At 35.7% G+C, this 22,115-nt stretch overlaps 1 long non-coding RNA gene across 1 annotated transcript in view; it reads right to left on the reverse strand.

Annotated features, from left to right (window-relative positions):
- Window positions 1-17,969, reverse strand: part of LOC148944453 (uncharacterized) — a 31,828-nt gene extending 13,859 nt beyond the window's left edge. Inside the window, exon 1 of the long non-coding RNA XR_016142888.1 lies at window positions 17,893-17,969. This is a non-coding gene — a long non-coding RNA (uncharacterized LOC148944453). The remainder of the gene's footprint in view (window positions 1-17,892) is intronic.
- Window positions 17,970-22,115: the final 4,146 nt, after the last annotated feature.

Consider the following 22,115-nt stretch of genomic DNA (forward strand, 5'->3'; position numbering starts at 1 on the left):
GTAAGTGTCGTTCGTAGTAATAGGTGACCGACCCTGACAAGCCAATGTAAAACCAGTTGCTGTGACTTGTTTTTCCATTTAATAGTTTGCATACAAATCTTCCTTTTCCCTTTTATGAAGATCTCGATGGAGGGGGGGGATTGCTCATGTAGCCCTCTCCTAATGTACGCTACCGCCTACAAACAATACAGGACAAAAAAAATCTTTTTAAATTACGACTGATAATAGAAGTGACTTTGGGGGTTATGATCTGGTCTAACACGTACTGGAGATTTTAATGTTGAAACAATATTTTTCTCCAAAATGCCTTTAAAAGATCCTTCATTCACCTTCTAAGGTCGAGTTGGCTATATCCCCACAAATTGTATAATAGAGACCATATCTTTTACTATTTCTAAAATCACCTTAAATATATAGATAACGGCATCTTTTATTTTTAAAACTGGAACTGGGTTTATAAGCTTTGATTTATCTGAGGTTCCAACTACTCTGTACTGCAAAAACTATGCACCAAAAATGACCAAAAATATTACATTAAACATCACTCAGAAGCAATCTGAATCAGAAGCCATGGCGGCACTCGTAGTTGCAGATTTTCTGTACCCTTTTCCAGTATTTTGCCAGTTGGCGTATGTCACCATGCTTATGGGGGGATTCCAGTCCTTGGTAATGACTCGTTTAGCACCCAGAACAGCATTAAGAGCTGTAAAGCCGAGTTTTTATAGAAAGAGCCTGTGAAATCTGACTCCCAAAACTATCACTCCCTTTGTAACACGCAATCTTTTTATTAAAATCAGAGAAATACAACATGTTTGGAAAAAGCTTATTTCTGAATGATAAAGAACTATTTTTCAAAACAATTAAAACTTGTAAACATAGCTTTGTAGGAGAGATTTTATTTACATAATAGAAAAAAGCGTGCTTTGCCATTTCTATCGAATATACTCATCATATTCTTAAGATTTTGTATTGTTGGAGGGGAGGGGGCTAAGTGCCCCTGAAATTTGAATTTAATAGTAAAACGTTTTTTTTTTGGGGGGGGGGAATAATAGAATGAAAAGTTTACTCACATTGAAAATTGACGAATCCATTGTTTTCAAAGTTAATAATATATAGTGTACTATAATCAATGTGTTAAAACATATTGAAAATCGAAATGCAGTGTATGGACATTATGTAGGGTTTTTGCTTGAGTACATTATAGCTTGCCAAGTTTTTTAAAAAACCGACTAATCAAGTTATCATATGGAGTAACCACCAGCTTTCTCTAACCGATTGACACACAAAAAAATGAGTGTCACATTAGAAAACCCGTCTGGTAAGGCAAGTACTGTTCATTGTAATAGGTGACTGGCCCGTGGTAAGGCATATTACGCAATCACTGCCAGGATCAGCACCTCTCTTACTACTATCCTATTTTAAATTGACAATACTTTTCAAACGTTACTTGTGTATTATACAGACCACATCGGAGAGGTAAAGCTAGGTCAAGTCACAATGTCATTCTATCGTTACTTTTTGATTAAGCTATTGAATACCTTTTACCAATGTCTCTTGTAGGCGTCAAATCTATTAAGTATCTGAGCATATTCTTTGTATTGTTGATGCAAGCATCCCATTCCTCATTCTTTAATTACCCGTGAGGGATTCTTGACCAACACAATATCTTCACGCAAATACCATTTCGCAAAAAACTCTCAAATAGTTATTTTTACTCCACAATTTTCAACTTAATACCATTCTAAGTCTAGCATCCCATTCCTCATACTTTAATTACCAGCTGCGCTGTCTTATCCAATATAATACCTTCAAACAAATACATTTTCACAAAAAATTCGCAAATAGAGTTATTTTTACGTCACAATTTTCAACTTAAAACCATTCTAATTATAGCATCCCATTCCTCATACTTTACTTACCCGTTACGCTTTCTTAACCATCGGAAGTTTAATTTGGTTATTGAACTTAGAAGTAATTACCCTTTTCAAAAAACATTAGTCGTTCTATTAATGAACCCGTGAAACGAAACCAGTCAGATTGCATCACACAATCTCGCTCCTAGTTCCAAAACGTGGGTGTTACCTTAGAAACCCGTCTGGTAAGGCATATATCGTTCGTAGCAATATGTGACTGACCCTGGTAAGTCAATGTACCGGTTAAACTACACGCATATCCATGCCTCAGGCTTGTGTTAGTACATGTGTATTCAGCGTCAATTGATGCCTTACTACTCTTGCCTTCCAATCTTTTGTTACTCTTAAAAAGGGCACCAAAACTGTGAATTGCATTAGCTCCTTAACAAGTTTCTATGATATTTCTAGCCATTATAGAATGGTGCTGCCTATGATATTGCTTATCTGCCCTTTTGAAAACCTGCATGCCTACAGTTTTTATCTTTAATTGAAACTCCTAAACGTTCCCTAAAAGTGTCATCTTAATAACTTTTGCGTCATTGGTTACATTAACTGTAGTGGTAGCACTAAAAGTATACATATAGTGCCTTCTGGCTAGTTCAAAATCCATGGGCGCTCATAGGCTGATTTTTAGGGGGGGGGGTCTTACCCGGTCTAAATGGCACTTCCAGTGCTGTATAATTGAAATCTCAAGACAAAATGTCATAGGCAGCGCGAAAACGCTGCCTAAGTAAAGAGCGATGAGGGCACAATATATTGTTTTGTTTTTTAGACCAGGGCAATTCTTATAGAAAGGAATTTCATAGGAGCTTCAAAAAGAGCTCATGGAGGGCAACCAGCTTCCCCTCCCCCACGTCAATGACTTCCCCAAACATATCCAATCAAAATTTTGAGATATCTATTTTGTTCTGCGTAGTTTATAGGTCCGGAAATTATGACTTTGAAAATGACAACCCTCCCCCTCCACAACCCTCAGAGCAAGGGTTTTAAGTTATACCCGGGGGATATAAGGTTTTTTATAGAAAGGGTGGTCGTATAAACCTCAGAGGGGGCTCATTTGATTGGTAATCAGAAATTCTACTGGCCTTTTTAACAGTCAAAAGTGATTGGAGGTTAACCACCCCCCCCCCCGTAAACTTATTATTTCCCCAAACACATTCAATCATAATTTTTGGGATAGCCATTATGTTCAGTGTATTTGAAAGGTCCCAAAACTATATTTTTGAGAATAAACCCCCCCCTCCCTCAGGGCAAGGGTTGTAAGTTATGCCCTGGGAGCATCTAAGGTTTTTATAGAAAGGGTGGCCTATAAACTTGAAAGAGGGCTCATTGGATTGGTAATCAGAAGTTATAGTGCTCTTTTTAAGAGTAAATTTGAGCAGACCCCCCCCCCACACACACACACAAGTTTTATTTTCCCGAAACGCATCTGATAGAAATTTTAAGATGGCCATTTGTTGTCGTAGAAACTTCGAAAAGTGCTCAATTGGTTGGTAATTGAAAGGGCAAGTGCCCTCTTTAAAAGTCAAAAGTGATTGGAGGGCAACTACCCCCCCCCCTCCCCACGCTGATCATTTCCCCAAATAATTCCAGTCATAATTTGTTTGACGTAGTTTAAAAGTCCAAAAATTATGTCAATGAGGATGAGAACCCCCTCACAGTCCTCAGGGCAAGGGTTATAAGGTATGCCCGAGGGTATTTAAGGTTTTTATTGAGACGGTGGTCGTATAAACTTCGGAGGGGGCTCATTGGACTGGAAATAGAAAGTTGAAGAGCTATTTTTAAGAGTCAACTTTATCGGAGGGCAGCTACACCCCCCCCCGTCATATTTTTCCCAAATGCATCCGATAGAAATTTTAAGATAGCCATTTGTTAAAAAAATATTCCAAAGATCTCTTAACACGGCCTTGGGGTGCCCCCCAGAATATGAGGGTAAGGGTTTTAAGCTATACCCCGAGGGGGGGGGGTGTAAGGTTTTTATGAAGAGGTGGTCTTCTGAACTTTAGAGTAGGCTCATTTGATTGGTAATGCATAGTTCTAGTTTCATTTTAAGAGTTAAGCGTGATGGAGAGAAAATAGCCCCCCCCCTCCCTGATATCCTCTTTTCCCCAAACACATTCGATCAAAATTGTGAGATAACCATTTTGTAGCCAATAGTCTAAAGACAATATAACAATGCCTTCAGTAATATTAGAAATATTCAGTAATTTAATTAATATAATATAATATTCAGTCTTATATTCAGTAATATAAGAAATATTTAGGCGGACGTTGAACTAAATCAAAACAAACTATGAGCATGTGGACTTACAAAAAGGTGACAAAGCGATATGTCAAGAACAACTTATATTATTAAGGTAGAAAATTAAGAGTAAGTTGTGGGGGATTTTGAACTAGCCAGAAGGCACTATGTGTTTACTTTTAGTACTACAACTACAGTTGTGACGCTAAGGTGAAACTTTTAGAAAGTGTTTAGGGGTCATTCCAATTAGACAAAAAAAACTGTATACATGCAGGTTTTCCAAAAAGCATATAAGCAATATCATAGGTAACACCACTCTATAAATGCTAGAAATACCAAAGAAACATTTAAAGAAGCTAACTCAATTCAAAATAAAAATAATAAAAAGAGATTGGAGGGCAATCAGCCCGTCTCTCAAGCTGATTTATTTCCCAAAAACATGTAGTTACAATTTTGATACAGCTATTTTGTTCAGCATAGTACAACGGTTCAATAGCTATGTCTTTAGGGATATTGGGCATGTCAAACCCCCACAATTATGCCAAACTATGGATTATTATAAAAAAAAAATCGGAAAAATAAAAAATATTATACTTTTCATGAAAATGACTTTGTCAATAAAAAACGAACAGAAATTAATCTAAAAAAAAACTTTTTCCACAAAACAAGTTTTTCAAAGAAAAGTAGAGAGCTCCATTAAGACAATAAGAGAAATTTGAGGCCTATGCTATATGGACTGTTGTTGATACTGGCCTAACAACTGTGCAAAATCCTAAGAAAGTTTTGGCCCCAAAAGGTGCTAAGCAGGCTGGTCAACTAACATCAGCCGAGAGGGGTGATCTTGTAACAATATGTTGCGCAGTTACTGCTACAGATGTAATGATCCCTCTCTTTATGGTCTTTCACGGTGTTCATTTCAAGGATCGTATGGTCCCTAGTGCCCCTACTGGCACGAAAGATGCTGCTTATGTAAGCGGATGGATGACTGTTGAAACTTTCCAGAATTTCTAAAACATTTTCAAAAGCACACACGATGCAGTCTTGCGCCAAAAGTCTTATTGATTATAAATAAGTTACTGAAGATTATGAATATGATTTAAAAAAAGGGGAAGTACCTAACGTTTTTAGGAAAACCTTAATTAAGCCAATTTATAAGAAAGGTGATAAAAGTGAGTGTGGTAATTACCGAGGCATTAGTCTGGTCTCCGAAAGGTAGCAAATTACAAAGTAATATGATACTTTTTAGACTGAGAGATGCCGTAGACGAAGTTTTAAGAGAGAAACAGTGCGGTTTTAGAAAAGGTTGAGGATGCGTCGACCAAATTTTCACTCTTAGGTGAAATTCATTTTGCTAACATTTTCATCTAGCACGCTCAAATTATCAGTTTAATGTAAGTCTAGGAGTGGTTTTCTTCTTCATTTGATTCCATACTTTCCCGTCGTCTTTGCTGTGCTCCTTATGACAATATTCTTCAAAAAGATCCATCTAAACGGGAATAGAACGCGAAACCACTCAGCTACTAACCTCATTTCCTCTCTTAACCGTAGCAAAATTATTTTTTACATAAGTCTAATCACTTTAATGTATTTATCTGGTATACCACTTCGTTACAAGTCTTTTATTGGCTGAATCAAACGGCTGTTCATAATCTATAAAACTGTGGAATGAAGAGGTCTAATGACTCGGACACTCCTAAATTATTAATCATAGGCAGCGCATTAGCGCTGCCTAAGTAAAGAACGATGTTGGCACAATGTATTATTATTATTTTTCTTCCATTAGACCAGGGCACTTCGTGTCAAAAGAGTTGTCGTAGAAACTTTGAAAACGGCTCATTCGATTGGAAATTGGAATGGCTAGCGCCCTTTTTAATAGTCATAAGTGATTGGAAGGCAGCAAACATCCCTTCCACGCCCACCATTTCTCCAAACACATCCAATCAAAATTTTGAGATAGCCAGTTTGTTCAACGTAGTTGATTTCCAGATAGAAATTAGGTTTTTAGGAGGACACTCCCCCAACAGCCCTCAGGGCAAGGCTTGTAAATTTGTGCACTGGGGGCATATAAGGTTTTTATTTTTAATAGTCGACAGTGATTATAAGGCAACTAACACCCTTCCATTCCAACCATTTCCCCAAACACATTCAATCAAAATTTTGAGATAGCCATTTTTTTCAACGCAGTAGAAAATTCTGGAAATTATACCTTTCAGCAGGATACTCCCCCCACAGTCTTCAGGGCGAGGGTTATAAGTTATGCCCTGGGGACATATAAGGTTTTTTATTGAAAGCTTTGTCGTAGGAGCTTGAAAAAGGGCTCATTCGATTGGAAATTCAACGGGCTAGTACCCTTTTGAATAGTCGAAAGTGATTGGAGGGCTACTAACCCCCTCTCATGCCCACCTTTTCCACAAACACATCTAATCAATATTTTTAGATAACCATTTTGTTCAACGTAGTTGAAACTTTTGGAAATTGAGTCTTTAAGGATGACATCCTCCCCCCCCCACAGCCCTCAGGGCGAAAGTTGTAAATTATGCCCTGGGGTCATATAAGATTTGTTATAGAAAACATTGTCGTAGAAACGTCAAAAAGGGCTCATTCGATTGGAAATTGAAATGTCTAGTGTCGCTTTTAATAGTTGAATATGTTTGGAGGGTAACTAACCCCCTCTCACGCCCACCATTTCCCCAAACACATACGATCAAAATTTTGAGATCGTTGATTTATTTTTTAGAGCAGGGCACGAGAAATTTTAGAGCAGGGCACTTCGTATCCGAAGAAGTTGTCGTAGAAACTTCGAAAAGGGGCTGAATCAATTGGAAATTGGAGTGGCTTGTGCCCTTTTTAATCGTCAAAAGTGATTGGAAGGCAAACTAAAACCCCTTCCACGCCCACCATTTCCTGAAACGCATCCAATCAAAATTTTGAGATAGCCATTTTATTCAGCAGTAGTTGATTTCCAGATAGAATTATGTTTCTGAGAAGGACACTCCCCCACAGCCTTTAGGGCAAGGGTTGTTCGTTATGCCCTGGGAGATATTAGGCTTTTATAGAACGCGTTGCCGTAGAAACTTCAGAAAGGGCTCATTCAATTGGAAATTGAAATGGCTAGGGCCCAAAATTGATTAGAAGGCAACTAACACCCCTTCCACGCCCACCATTTCCTCAAAAATATCCAATAAAAAATTCGAGATAGCCAATTTGTCCCACGACGTTCAAAGTTCAGGAAATTATACCTTTGAGCGGGAAACTCCCCCCACAGTCTTCGGGGCAAGGGTTATAAGTTATACCCTGGGGGCATATAAGGTTTTTGTTGAAATATTTGTCGTAGAAACTTAACAAGGCTCATTCGATTTGAAATTCAAAGGGCTAGTGCCGTTTTTAATACTCGAAAGTGATTTGAGGGCATTTTATTTTTTTTTTCTCCATACCCGGGCACTTTGTATCAAAGGAGTTGTCGTAAAAACTTCGAAAAGGACTCATTCGATTGGAAATTGGAGTGGCTAGTGCCCTTTTTAATAGTTTAAAGTGATTGGAGGGCAACTAGCACCCCCCCCCTACACGCCCATCATTCCCCCAAACACATCCAATCAAAATTTTTAGATAGCCATTTTGTTCAGCGTAGTTGATTTCCAGATATAAAATATGTTTTTGAGGAGAACACTCCCCCACAACCCGCGGGGCAAGGGTTTTAAGTTATGCCCTGAGGGGATATAAGAACTATGTTGGCACTATGTAAAATTTTTTTTTCCTTTAGAGCAGGACACTTCGTATCGAAGAACTTGTAGAAACTTCGAAAAAGGCTCATTCAATGGACAATTGGATTGGCTTGGGCCCTTTTTAGTAGTCGAAAGTGATTGGAAGGCAACTAACACCCTGTCCACACCCACCATTTCCCAAAACACATCCAATCAAAATTTTAAGATAGCCATTTTATTCAGCGTAGTTGATTTCTAAATATAAATTATGTTTTTGAAGAGGACACTCCCCCACAGCCTTCAGGACAAGAGTTGTAAGCTATGCCCTGGGGGCATATAAGGTTTTTATAGAAGGCGTTGTCATAGAAACTTCAAAAAAGGCTCATTCGATTTGAAATTCAAAGGTCTAGTGCTCTTTTTAATAGTCGAAACTGATTGGAGGGCAACTAGCCCCTCCCCCACGCTCATCAAACCCTAAACACATCCAATCAAAATTTCGAGAAAGCTATTTTGTTCAACATAGTTGATTTCCACATAGAAAATATGTTTTTGAGAAGGACACTCCCCCACAACGCTCGGGGCAAGGGTTGTAAGTTATGCCGTGGGGGCATATAATGTTTTTATAGAACACGTTTTCGTAGAAACTTCAAAAAGGGCTCATTCGATTGGAAATTGAAATGGCTAGTGCCCTTTTTAATAGTCGAAAGTGATTGGAAGGCAACTAACACCCCTTCCACGCCCATCATTTCCCCAAACACATCCAATAAAAATTTTGAGATAACCAAATTGTCCCACGACGTTCAAAGTTCAGGAAATTATACCTTTGAGAAGGAAACTCCCCCCACAGTCGTTGGGGCAAGGGTTATAAGTTATACCCTGGGGGCAAAGGTTTTTACTGAAATCCTTGTCGTAGAAACTTGAAAAAGTGCTCATTCGATTTGAAATTCAAAGGGCTAGTGCCCTTTTTAATATTCAAAAGTGATTTAAGGGCAACAAACCCCCTCTCACGCCCATCTTTTCCCCAAACACATCCGATACAAGTTATTAGATAGCCATTTTGTTCAACGTAGTTGATTTCCAGATAGAAATTATGTTTTTAGGAGGACACTCCCCCAACAGCCCTCAGGGCAAGCAGTTTTATTCAACGTAGTTGAAAGTTTTGGAAATTAGGTCTTTAAGGATGACAACCCCTCCTTCACAGCCCTCAGGGCAAGGGTTGTAAGTTATGCCCTGGGGGCATATAAAGTTTTCATTGAAAGCATTGTCGTAGAAACTTCAAAAAGCCTCATTCAATTGGAGATTGAAAGGGCTAGTGCCTTTTTTAATAGTTGAAAGTGATTGGATAGCCACTAACGCCCCTCTCACTCCCGCCATTTTCCCAAACACATCCAATCAAAATTTTTAGATATCCATTTTGTTCAACGTAGTTGAAAGTTCTGGAAATTAGGTCTTTTAGGATGATAACCCCCTCCGAGCCCTCGGTGCAAAGGTTGTAAGTTATGCCCTGGGGGCATATAAGGCTTATATAGAAAGTTGTTGTAAAAATCATAGGAAGCGCGATCGCACTGCGTAAGTAAAGAACGATGTTGGCACAATGTATTATTTTTTGTTTTTTGTTTTCCATACCAGGGCACTTCATATCGAAGGAGTTTTCGTAGAAACTTCAAAAAAGGGTCATTCAAATGGAAATTGGAGTGGCTAGTGCCCTTTTTAATAGTCGAAATTTATTGGAGGGCAACTAGCCCCCCCCCCCCGCCCATCATTCCCCCAAACACATCCAATAAAAATTTTGAGATAGCCATTTTGTTCAGCGTAGTTGATTTTCAGATTGAAAATATGTTTTTGAGGAGGACACTCCCCCACCACCCTCAGTGCAGGGGTTTTAAGTTATGCCCTGGGGGCATAAGTTATTTTTTTATAGAAGGCGTTGTCATAGAAACTTCAAAAAAGGCTCATTCGATTGGAAATGCAAAGGGCTAGTGCCCTTTTTAATAGTCGAAATTGATTGGAGGGCAACTAACCCCCCTCTCACAACCACCTTTTCCCCAAACACATCTAATCAAAACTTTGAGATAGCCATTTTATTCAAGGTATTTTTAAGTTCTGGAAATTATGTCTTTGAGGATGACAACCCCCCCCCACACCGCAAGGGTTGTAAATTATGCCCAGGGGGCATATAAGGTTTTAATTGAACGCGTTGTCGTAGAAACTTCAAAAAAGGCCCATTCGATTAGAAATTAAAAGGGCTAGTGCCTTTTTTAATTGTCGAAAGTGATTGGAAAGCAACTAACACCCCTTCCAAGCCCACCATTTCGCCAAACACATCTGATAAAAATTTTTAGATAGCTATTTTGTTCCACGCAGTTCAAGGTTCAGGAAATTGTACCTTTGAGCAGGACACTTCCCCCAAAGTCTTCAGCGCATGGGTTATAAGTTATGCCCTGGGGGTATATAAGGTTTTTGTTGAAATCTTTGTGGTAGAAATTTGAAAAAGGGCTCATTCGATTAGAAATTCAAAGACCTAGTGCCCTTTTGAATAGTCGAAAGTGATTTGAGGGCAACTAACCCCCCTCTCGCGCCCATCTTTTCCCCAAACACATCCAATAAAATTTTTTAGATAGCCATTTTATTCAACGTAGTTGAAAGTTTTGGAAATTAGGTCTTTAAGGATGAAAACCCCTCCCCCCCCCCCAGCCCTCAGGGCAAGGGTTATAAGTTATGCCCTGGGGCCATATAAAGTTTTTATTGAAAGCGTTGTCGTAGAAACTTCAAAAGACCTCATTCAATTGGAAATTGAAAGGGCTAGTGCTTTTTTAATAGTTGAAAGTGATTGAAGAGCGACTAACGCCCCTCTCACGCCTACTATTTTCCCAAACGCATCAAATCAAAATTTTGAAATATCCATTTTGTTCAACGTAGTTGAAAGTTCTTGAAATTAGGTCATTTAGGATGATAACCCCCTCAGAGCCCTCAGTGCAGGGGTTTTAAGTTATGCCCTGGGGGCATATAAAGTTTATATAGAAAGTTGTTGTGTGAATTTCAAAAAGGGCTAATTTGATTGGAAATTGAAATTGCCCTTTTCAGTAGTCAAAAGTGAGTGGAGATTAATTAACCCCCCTCTTACGCCCATCATTTCCCCAAAAACATTCAATCAAAGTTTAGAGCCATTTTGTTCAACGTAGTTGAAAGTTCTGGAAATTATGTATTTAAGGATGACAACTCCCCCAGAGCCCCAGGGGCAAAGGTTATAAGTTCTGCCCTTAGGGTATATAAGGTTTTGATAGATAGAGTTGTCGTAAAAGTTAAAAAAGGACTCATTCAATTGGAAATTGAGAGGGCTAGTGCCCTTTGTAATAGTCGAAAGTGACTAGAGGGCAACTAACCCCCCTCTCACGCCCACCATTCCTCCAAACACATCCAATCAAAATTTTCAGATAGCCAGTTTGTTAGACGTAGTAGAAAGTTCTGGAAAATAGGTCTTTGAGAATGACATCCCCCCCCAGCACTCAGGGCAAGGGGTCCAAGTTATGCCCTGGGGGCATATAAGGTTTTTATTGAAAGCGTTGTCGTAGAAACTTCAAAAGACCTCATTCAATTGGAAATTGAAAGGGCTAGTGCTTTTTTTAATAGATGAAAGTGACTGAAGAGCGACTAACGCCCCTCTCACGCCTACTATTTTCCCAAACGCATCAAATCAAAATTTTGAAATATCCATTTTGTTCAACGTAGTTGAAAGTTCTTGAAATTAGGTCATTTAGGATGATAACCCCCTCAGAGCCCTCAGTGCAGGGGTTTTAAGTTATGCCCTGGGGGCATATAAAGTTTATATAGAAAGTTGTTGTGTGAATTTCAAAAAGGGCTAATTTGATTGGAAATTGAAATTGCCCTTTTCAGTAGTCAAAAGTGAGTGGAGATTAATTAACCCCCTCTTACGCCCATCATTTCCCCAAAAACATTCAATCAAAGTTTAGAGCCATTTTGTTCAACGTAGTTGAAAGTTCTGGAAATTATGTATTTAAGGATGACAACTCCCCCAGAGCCCCAGGGGCAAAGGTTATAAGTTCTGCCCTTAGGGTATATAAGGTTTTGATAGATAGAGTTGTCGTAAAAGTTAAAAAAGGACTCATTCAATTGGAAATTGAGAGGGCTAGTGCCCTTTGTAATAGTCGAAAGTGACTGGAGGGCAACTAACCCCCTCTCACGCCCACCATTCCTCCAAACACATCCAATCAAAATTTTCAGATAGCCAGTTTGTTAGACGTAGTAGAAAGTTCTGGAAAATAGGTCTTTGAGAATGACATCCCCCCCCAGCACTCAGGGCAAGGGGTCCAAGTTATGCCCTGGGGGCATATAAGATTTTTATTGAAAGTTTTGTCGTAGAAACTTCAAAAGGGCTCATTTGATTGGAAATTGAAAAAGCTAGGGTGATTTTTAAAAAGGGGGATATTAATATCACATTCTACGATCATGAGCTTATCGGTAGAGACATTCCCTTTAACGTATAGTGCTTTTACTCCAAAAAAGCTGCAAATTTCACGGACTTCCTCTTGTACATGCTTTAATTCTGTACCATTGTTATTAAATGGTTTTATTTTTCTATCGTAGGATCCTAGTCTGTTTATACGGCGTAATGTAGTACTCCATAAGCGTTTATCATAATCTAAACAAGTTATAGTTAACATCCCAATGGTAAATGTCTATTTCTCTACGATCTTCACCCAGTAATAAAAACACAAACTCGAAAATGACTCCACAAGATGAATGTTTTATTCCAATATATTCTGAATCGATCACACCGTACATGATGAAATGAATTATTTTATAATTGTCTGTCTCTATTCTAAGCATAGAATTGGGGAACAAACTCATTTTGACATTGGTTGATAATCAGGACAAAGAGAATCAGGGGAAAAGCTCCATCGACACATCAGTCAGAAAATCAAGAGGATCCATTTGGACACTGAGTGAGGTCATATCCGCCTGAGAATATTACCTCTTTTAGAAGAAAAAATAATCTTTAGTCACCAAGATATTTCAACTGCCAACTTGTTTCAGAATTCCTATCAAGTCGAACAAAAAAAACAACAAAAAACAACTACAAAAAAAAAACAACCTAATTTCAAACAGATCTTATGAGTAAATTGAAAATCATGTGCAACTTAGCAATAAAGTAACTACAACATTAAAAACAAAGTTTTAATAACAATATATGCATAAAAATGATTGGCTTTTTATTCTGATTCTAAATACGTACATTTTATTATGTTTAATGTTATCCGTCAAAAGCTAAAAGCCTGAGAATATTACGCCTTTTAAAAGACAAAAAAATCTTTAATCCTCAAGAAATTTCAACTGCCAACTTGTTTCAGAATTCCTATAAAGTCGAACAAAAAAAACAAATATAACAAAAAAAAAACAATTTTAAACAGTTCTTGGGAAGACAGTGAAAGTAAAGTGCAACTTTTCCCGAAAGTAACCATAACTCTAAAAACGGAATTTTAATAATAATAGATACATAAAAATGATTAGCTGTGTATGCTGATTCCAAATACATAAATTTTCTTAGATTTAATGCTATCCGTCATAAGCTAAGAGCCTGAGAATATTACGCCTTTTAAAAGACAAAAAAATCTTTAATCCTCAAGAAATTTCAACTGCCAACTTCTTTCAGAATTCCTATCAAGTCGAACAAAAATAACCCAAACAACTACAACAAAAACAAACCAATTTTAAACAGTTCTTATGAGTAAAATAGAAATAAAGAGCAACTCGGTCCGAAAATCACTATAACTTTAAAAACGAAATTTAAATGACAATGGATGCATAAAAATGAATCAATTTGTAATCTGATTACATATACATAAATTTCCTTAGGTTTAATGTTATCTGTCATAAGCTAAGAGCCTGAGAATATTACGCCTTTTAGAAGAAAAACAAATCTTTATTCACCAAGAAATTTCAACTGCCAACTTGTTTCAGAATTTCTATCAAGTCGAACAAAAAAACAAAAAAAAAAAACAACTATAAAAAAAAAAAAAATTTTAAACAGTTCTTGGGAACAAAGTGAAAGTAAACTGCAACTTTTCCCGAAAGTAACCATAACTCTAAAAACGGAATTTTAATAATAATACATACATAAAAATGATTGGCTTTGTATGCTGATTCCAAATACATAAATTCCCTTAGATTTAATATTATCTGTCATAAGCTAAGAGCCTGAGAATATTATGCCTTTTAAAAGACAAAAAAATCTTTAATCCTCAAGAAATTTCAACTGCCAACTTGTTTCAGAATTCCTATCAAGTCGAAAAAAAAAAAAAAACTATAACAAAAAAAAAAACTATTTTAAACAGTTCTTTGGAAGACAGTGAAAGTAAAGTGCAACTTTTCCCGAAAGTAACCATAACTCTAAAAATGGAATTTTAATAATAATAGATACATAAAAATGATTAGCTTTGTATGCTGATTCCAAATACCATACATAAATTTCCTTAGATTTAATGTTATCCGTCATAAGCTAAGAGCCTGAGAATATTACGCCTTTTAAAAGACAAAAAAATCTTTAATCCTCAAGAAATTTCAACTGCCAACTTTTTTCAGAATTCCTAGCAAGTCGAACATAAAAAACACAAACAACTACAGCAAAAAAAAACCAATTTTAAACAGTTCTTCGGAACAAAGTAAAAGTAAAGTGCAACTCGGCCCGAAAGTAACCATAACTCTCAAAACCGAATTTTAATAATAATAGATACATAAAAATGATTGGCTTTGTAAGCTGATTCCAAATACATAAATTTCCTTAGGTTTAATGTTATCCGTCAAAAGCTAAGAGCCTGAGAATATTACACCTTTTAGAAGAAAAAAAAATCTTTAGTCAGCAAGAAATTTCAACTTCCAACTTGTTTCAGAACTCCTATCAAGTCGAAAAAAACACTAAAAAACAAAAACAACTATAAAAAAAACAATTTTAAACAGTTCTTGGGAACAAAGTGAAATTAAAGTGCATTTTTTCCCGAAAGTAACCATAACTCTAAAAACGGAATTTTAATAATAATATATACATAAAAATGATTGGCTTTGTATGCTGATTCCAAATACATACATTTCCTTAGGTTTAATGTTATTGGTCATAAGCTAATAACCTGAGAATATTATGCATTTTAGAAGAAAAAAAATATTTAGTCATCAAGAAATTTCAACTGCCAAGTTGTTTCAGAATTCCTATCAATTCAAAAAAAAAAAAAAAAAACTATAACAAAAAAAAACCAATTTTAATCAGATTTTGGGACCAAATTGAAAGTAAAGTGCTACTCGACCCGAAAGTTACCATAACTCTAAAAACCGAATGTTAATAACAAAAGATACATAAAAATGATTGGCTTTGTATGCTGATTCCAAATACATAAATTCCCTTAGATTTAATATTATCCGTCATAAGCTAAGAGCCTCATAATATTACGCCGTTAAGAATAAAAAAAAATCTTTAGTCACCAAGAAATTTTAACTGCCAACTTGTTTCAGAATTCCTATCAAGTCGAACAAAAAAAAAACAACTATAACAAAAAAAGAACAATTTTAAACAGTTCTTGGGAAGAAAGTGAAAGTAAAGTGCAACTTTTCCCAAAAGTAACCATAACTCTAAAAACGGAATTTTAATAATAATAGATACATAAAAAGGATTGGCTTTGTATGCTGATTCCAAATACATAAATTCCCTTAGATTTAATATTATCTGTCATAAGCTAAGAGCCTGAGAATATTATGCCTTTTAAAAGACAAAAAAATCTTTAATCCTCAAGAAATTTCAACTGCCAACTTGTTTCAGAATTCCTATCAAGTCTAACAAAAAAAAAACATCTATAACAAAAAAAAAACAATTTTAAACAGTTATTGGGAAGAAAGTGAAAGTAAAGTGCAACTTTTCCCAAAAGTAACCATAACTCTAAAAACGGAATTTTAATAATAATAGATACATAAAAATGATTAGCTTTGTATGCTGATTCCAAATACATAAATTTCCTTAGATTTAATGATATCCGTCATAAGCTAAGAGCCTGAGAATATTACGCCTTTTAAAAGACAAAAAAATCTTTAATCCTCAAGAAATTTTAACTGCCAACTTGTTTCAGAATTCCTATCAAGTCAAACATACAAAAAAAAAATCAACTACAAAAAAAAACAAATTTTAATCAGTTCTTGGGAACAAAGTGAAAGTAAAGAGCAACTCGGCCCGAAAGTAACCATAACTCTAAAAACGGAATTTTAATAACAATAGATACATAAAAATGATTGGCTTTGTATGCTGATTCCATATACAGAAATTCCCTTAGATTTAATATTATCTGTCATAAGCTAAGAGCCTGAGAATATTACGCCTTTTAGAAGAAAAAAAAAATCTTTAGTCATCAAGAAATTTCCACTGCCAACTTATTTCAGAATTCCTATCAAGTCAAACAAACACAAAAAAACAAAAACAACTATAAAAATAAACAATTTTAAACAGTTCTTGGGAACAAAGTGAAATTAAAGTGCATTTTTTCCCGAAAGTAACCATAACTCTAAAAACGGAATTTTAATAATAATATATACATAAAAATGATTGGCTTTGTATGCTGATTCCAAATACATACATTTCCTTAGGTTTAATGTTATTGGTCATAAGCTAATAACCTGAGAATATTATGCATTTTATAAGAAACAAAATCTTTAGTCATCAGGAAATTTCAGCTGCCAACTTGTTTCAGAATTCCTATCAAGTCAAAAAAACAAAAAAAAAAACAACTATAACGAAAAAAAAAACCAATTTTAAACAGTTCTTGGGAACAAAGTGAAAGTAAAGTGCAACTCGGCCCGAAAGTAACCATAACCGTAAAAACCGAATTTTAATAAAAACAGATACATAAAAATAATTGGCTTTGTATGTTGATTCCAAATATATAAATTTCATTATATTTAATGTTATCCATCATAAGCTAAGAGCCTGAGAATATTACGCCTTTTAGAAGAAAAAAAAATCTTTAGTCATCAAGAAATTTCATCTACCTACTTGTTTCAGAATTCATATCAAGTTGAACAAAAAAAAACAACTACAACAAAAAAAATCTAATTTTAAACAGTTCTTGGGAAACAAAGTGAAAGTAAAGTGTAACTCTGCCAGAAAGTAACCATACCTCTAAAAATAGAATTTTAATAACAATAGGTACATAAAAATGATTATCTTTGTATGCTGATTCCAAATACATAAATTTCCTTAGGTTTAATGTTATCTGTCATAAGCTAAGAGCATGAGAATATTACGCCTTTTAGAAGAAAAAAAAACATCTTTAGTCATCAAGAAATTTCAACTGCCAACTTGTTTCAGAATTCCTATCAAGTCGAACACACAAAAAAAAAAAAAACTACAACAACAAAAAAATGATAGTATTAAACAAAATATTCTTAAAATCTTTGAGTTACTCATAGCAATTCTTTGATTAACGAATCTTTAGTTCAATACAGACTGCTCTAATAAACAACAAATATAGACTTATATCGCAAATGGAAGTAACGGTCCAACAACTAGATTAGCCTATGTTATTAAACAAATTGATAAACACGCAAATGTCTCCCATCAATTTCATAAAGAATTTTTCAGGATGAAATCGTTATATTAATCACATAAAATATTATCTTTTAATTCCCAGTGCAGCTTAGTTTTATCCATCCAAAACGAAGAACCGGAGAAAATTTGTCTGGTTTTTGAAAAGGGGAGAAAGACATCATTGAGGTCATATAGTTTCAATGAAAATTATACCATTGGATTCGGCATATCAAAGAACCATACTGTAGAGGTTTCAAGCTCTTATCAGCAAAAATGTGGAATTTTGCATTTTTTCGACAGAGTGGAAGGATTTTGTACGGGGATTAATTTTACATGAGGAGGCCTATACTATAGCAAGGCTATAGGTAAGGCTAGGCCTATACTAGGCCTAGCCTAATTTCATTAAACAAAACTTCACTTCTTGCATGTAGGCTATATCATATTCTTAATAAGTACCTTGTTTTCTTAACTTGTCTCCTTATGAGGTGGAATGGTTATACATTTACACCAGTATAATCCTCTCATCTAGCCTAGGCCAATCCAAAGGGATTTTCTAGTAAATGACCTTAGCCTATTGCAGATTCTACATCTTATGTGACTCACACACTTAGGAAACGTGTGTCAAGATTAGCTTAGGAGAAATACGACAAAAGTAAGCTAGCCATATATGACGAAAACTTTTTGTCGCCCGCCATTATGTATTTGAAGTATAGACGGCTATAGTCTACATAAAATATGAAGTTCATATCGAAAGTGATAGAATCCCTATCTCTTCTACGGTCAACTACAAGCGAGTCTTGTGCACGATCAGAAAAATATACCTTTTCAAGTGAGAGATTTATAAGAAAAAAATAGATAGTTGCAAGTAAAATAGGGGTGCTTTGTGCTACTGTTTTACAAATTCAATTTTTTTACCCACTGGTTGAAAAAATTGAAGTAGGTCCCTCAGCCTCTGCTCATACGTAAAAACTTTGAAACTCATGTGTCTTTACTTAAATAAGACATACTTTTGCACCATGATGACAAATTCGTATGAATTTGGATTGACTGCCTATTTTGGTATTTTCAGGCTATTGGCTTTGTTTAAGCTGATATTTTATAGTGTCCAAACGGAACTGCTTTGCCCTTGGCAAGAGTTATTTTTATTGTTTCTTTCTTGGGAATCATTGAATTAAAAAAAAAAACTCTATAATAAAACTTGATCATTGGATAGAACCGAGAGCCTAAATTAGTTGTTTCTTTCACTAGACTGATCACTTTCCATTTTTAGTAAAATTTATGTACTTGTTCTGTATTATTTCTTAGCTCACTAGAATCATAATTTCTGTATTATCATAACTTTTTTGCAGCCTTTTAAGATCTGGGTAAAATGTAATAAACTCTAAAAGTGTCTACGGCTCTTCTTTTCTTTTTTCCACTAATATTATCTCATCTGCATAAAAAGTATTGAAAATATAAGATTTCCTAATTTTGCTATTGGGGAAAAATTTAATTCGACAAAAATTAAGACTGTTTCGCCAAGGAAAAACTGAAGAAGCTAACCTACTAAAAAAAGGAGCCATTTTATTCAAAGGAGCCATTTTATTCAAAGTAGTTGAAAGTTTTAGAAGTTAGGTCTTTAAGGATGACAACCCTCCTCCCCCCCCCCCAGCCCTCAGGGCAAGGGTTTTAAGTTATGCCCTGGGGGCATATAAGGTTTTTATTGAAAGAGTTGTCGTAGAAACTTCAAAAGACCTCATTCAATTGGAAATTGAAAGGGCTAGTGCTTTTTTTAATAGTTGAAAGTGATTGAAGAGCGACTAACGCCCCTCTCACGCCTACTATTTTCCCAAACGCATCAAATCAAAATTTTGAAATATCCATTTTGTTCAACGTAGTTGAAAGTTCTTGAAATTAGGTCATTTAGGATGATAACCCCCTCAGAGCCCTTAGTGCAGGGGCTTTAAGTTATGCCCTGGGGGCATATAAAGTTTATATAGAAAGTTGTTGTGTGAATTTCAAAAAGGGCTAATTTGATTGGAAATTGAAATTGCCCTTTTCAGTAGTCAAAAGTGAGTGGAGATTAATTAACCCCCTCTTACGCCCATCATTTCCCCAAAAACATTCAATCAAAGTTTAGAGCCATTTTGTTCAACGTAGTTGAAAGCTCTGGAAATTATGTATTTAAGGATGACAACTCCCCCAGAGCCCCAGTGGCAAAGGTTATAAGTTCTGCCCTTAGGGTATATAAGGTTTTGATAGATAGAGTTGTCGTAAAACTTCAAAAGGGACTCATTCAATTGGAAATTGAGAGGGCTAGTGCCCTTTGTAATAGTCGAAATTGACTGGAGGGTAACTAACCCCCCTCTCACGCCCACCATTCCTCCAAACACATCCAATCAAAATTTTCAGATAGCCATTTTGTTAAACGTAGTAGAAAGTTCTGGAAATTAGGTCTTTGAGAATGACATCCCCCCCAGCACTCAGGGCAAGGGGTCCAAGTTATGCCCTGGGGGCATGTAAGATTTTTATTGAAAGTTTTGTCGTAGAAACTTCAAAAGGGCTCATTTGATTGGAAATTGAAAAAGCTAGGGTGATTTTTAATAGTTGAATGTGATTGGAGAGTGAATACCGCCTCTCTCACGCCCACCATTTCCCCAAACACAAGTGGGAATGACATTGCCAGCGCAGGGCAAACACCTCTGCTAACATCTATAATCGAGTCTAATGATACAAGATTACGTGCCTCTTTCTAGACCTGTTTTCGATGGTTTTATGGTTTGATGGTTATATGATTTGATGTTGTTTCATGGTTCTGTTAGTTGATGGGTATGTTGTTTGATGTTTTTTTCATGGTTCTGTTCTGTTTGTTGGTTATATGATATGATGTTGTTTCATGGTTCTGTTTGTTGGTCAACTTGTTTGATGTTTCTTGGATGTTTGATGTTCTTTTCATGGTTCTGTTCTGTTTGTTAGTTATGAGTGTTGTTAGATGGTTATGTTGCTGGTCAACTTGTTTGTTGTTTATACTACTCCGAACAGAAGCTTACATCATTGCTGGATATGAGAGTGTCTAACGGGACAGGATCAATGACGCCTATTTCTAGGTCAATGGATTTCTCTTACATCGCAAAAGGATGTCGAAAAAAAGGAACACTCAAAAATTATTTTTAGGGGATTATTTGGGCGAAACAAATTAATCGAAATTTTAAGGATTTTTTGGGGTGAAACAGTGAGACATTTTAGAGGATGATTTGGGATGAAACTCTGTGGTCGTTCTAATACACAAGTACACAATATTAGATTAATGAGAGAATTACGAGTATGAACCATCAAAGACTCTAACCACAATGGACCTCAACCTCCAGGGGCCACCTCCCCCCAATCCAATTGCGTAGCTAATAAAGGAACAATTAACATTTTTTCTGATTTTGTGTGTTTTCTCAAGAAAGTAGCTAATCTTTAACAAGCTTAGCCCTTTTTTCGTTTAATGTGCTTAAATTCAATGGAATAAAATGCTAGTAAAAGGCCAATTCGTTAAAAAGATCAATATACTTAAAGAGCTTTCAGAGCTAAAATCTTAGGTGTAATAAAGGTTTAAAATCGCTTACCGATCAAATGTATTTCTGGCCAACCCATTGTATTTTACTGTGTTTATTTTTGCTACAAGTAACACAGCTTATGACAGAAACTTTTCTGATAATAACTTTCTATTAACGTTTTCTATATAATTTTTAAAAATTATTTCAAAACACTTTTTATTTTCAAATATAATAATATTAATAATGTGTTTTTTTTCACTTTTTTCACATAATGGCTCATACAATTATCACTAGACCTTTAGGGAGCGGATATCATGGGGCGTTATCTCCATTCATCATTATCGGACTCATCGTTGCTCATCCACATTCGATGGTCCCATGAAATGGGTTGTGTTTTTTTTTTGCATTAGGAGATATCTAACACACATGTCCACAACTGGTATCTTTTCAGGTACCCATTGCACAAAAAACCTCACTTCATAAATGGGACGGTGAATTGCATTGGCGTATTTTTCACAGCCAAAGTCCTCTAAGTTAAAAAGGGGGATATTAATATCACATTCTACGATCATGAGCTTATCGGTAGAGACATTCCCTTTAACGTATAGTGCTTTTACTCCAAAAAAGCTGCAAATTTCACGGACTTCCTCTTGTACATGCTTTAATTCTGTACCATTGTTATTAAATGGTTTTATTTTTCTATCGTAGAATCCTAGTCTGTTTATACGGCGTAATGTAGTACTCCATAAGCGTTTATCGTAATCAAACAAGTTATAGTTAACATCCCAATGGTAAATGTCTTTTTCTCTACGATCTTCACCCAGTAATAAAAACACAAACTTGAAAATTTCTCCAAAAGATGACTGTTTTATGGTAATATATTCTGAATCGATCACACCGTACATGATGAAATGAATTATTTTATAATTGTTTGTATCTATTTTAAGCATAGAATTGGGGAACAAACTCCTTTTGACATTGGTTGACAGTCAGGACAAAGAGAGTCATGGAAAAAGCTCCATCGACACATCAGTCAGAAAAGCAAGAGGATCTATTTGAACACTGAGTGAGGTCATATCCGCCTGAGAATATTACCTCTTTTAGAAGAAAAAATAATCTTTAGTCATCAAGAAATATCAACTGCCAACTTGTTTCAGA

This window comes from Artemia sp. Qi Xiang Cuo, chromosome 14 (assembly GCF_049724085.1).
Source record: "Artemia sp. Qi Xiang Cuo chromosome 14, ASM4972408v1, whole genome shotgun sequence".
Taxonomy (NCBI): domain Eukaryota; kingdom Metazoa; phylum Arthropoda; class Branchiopoda; order Anostraca; family Artemiidae; genus Artemia; species Artemia sp. Qi Xiang Cuo.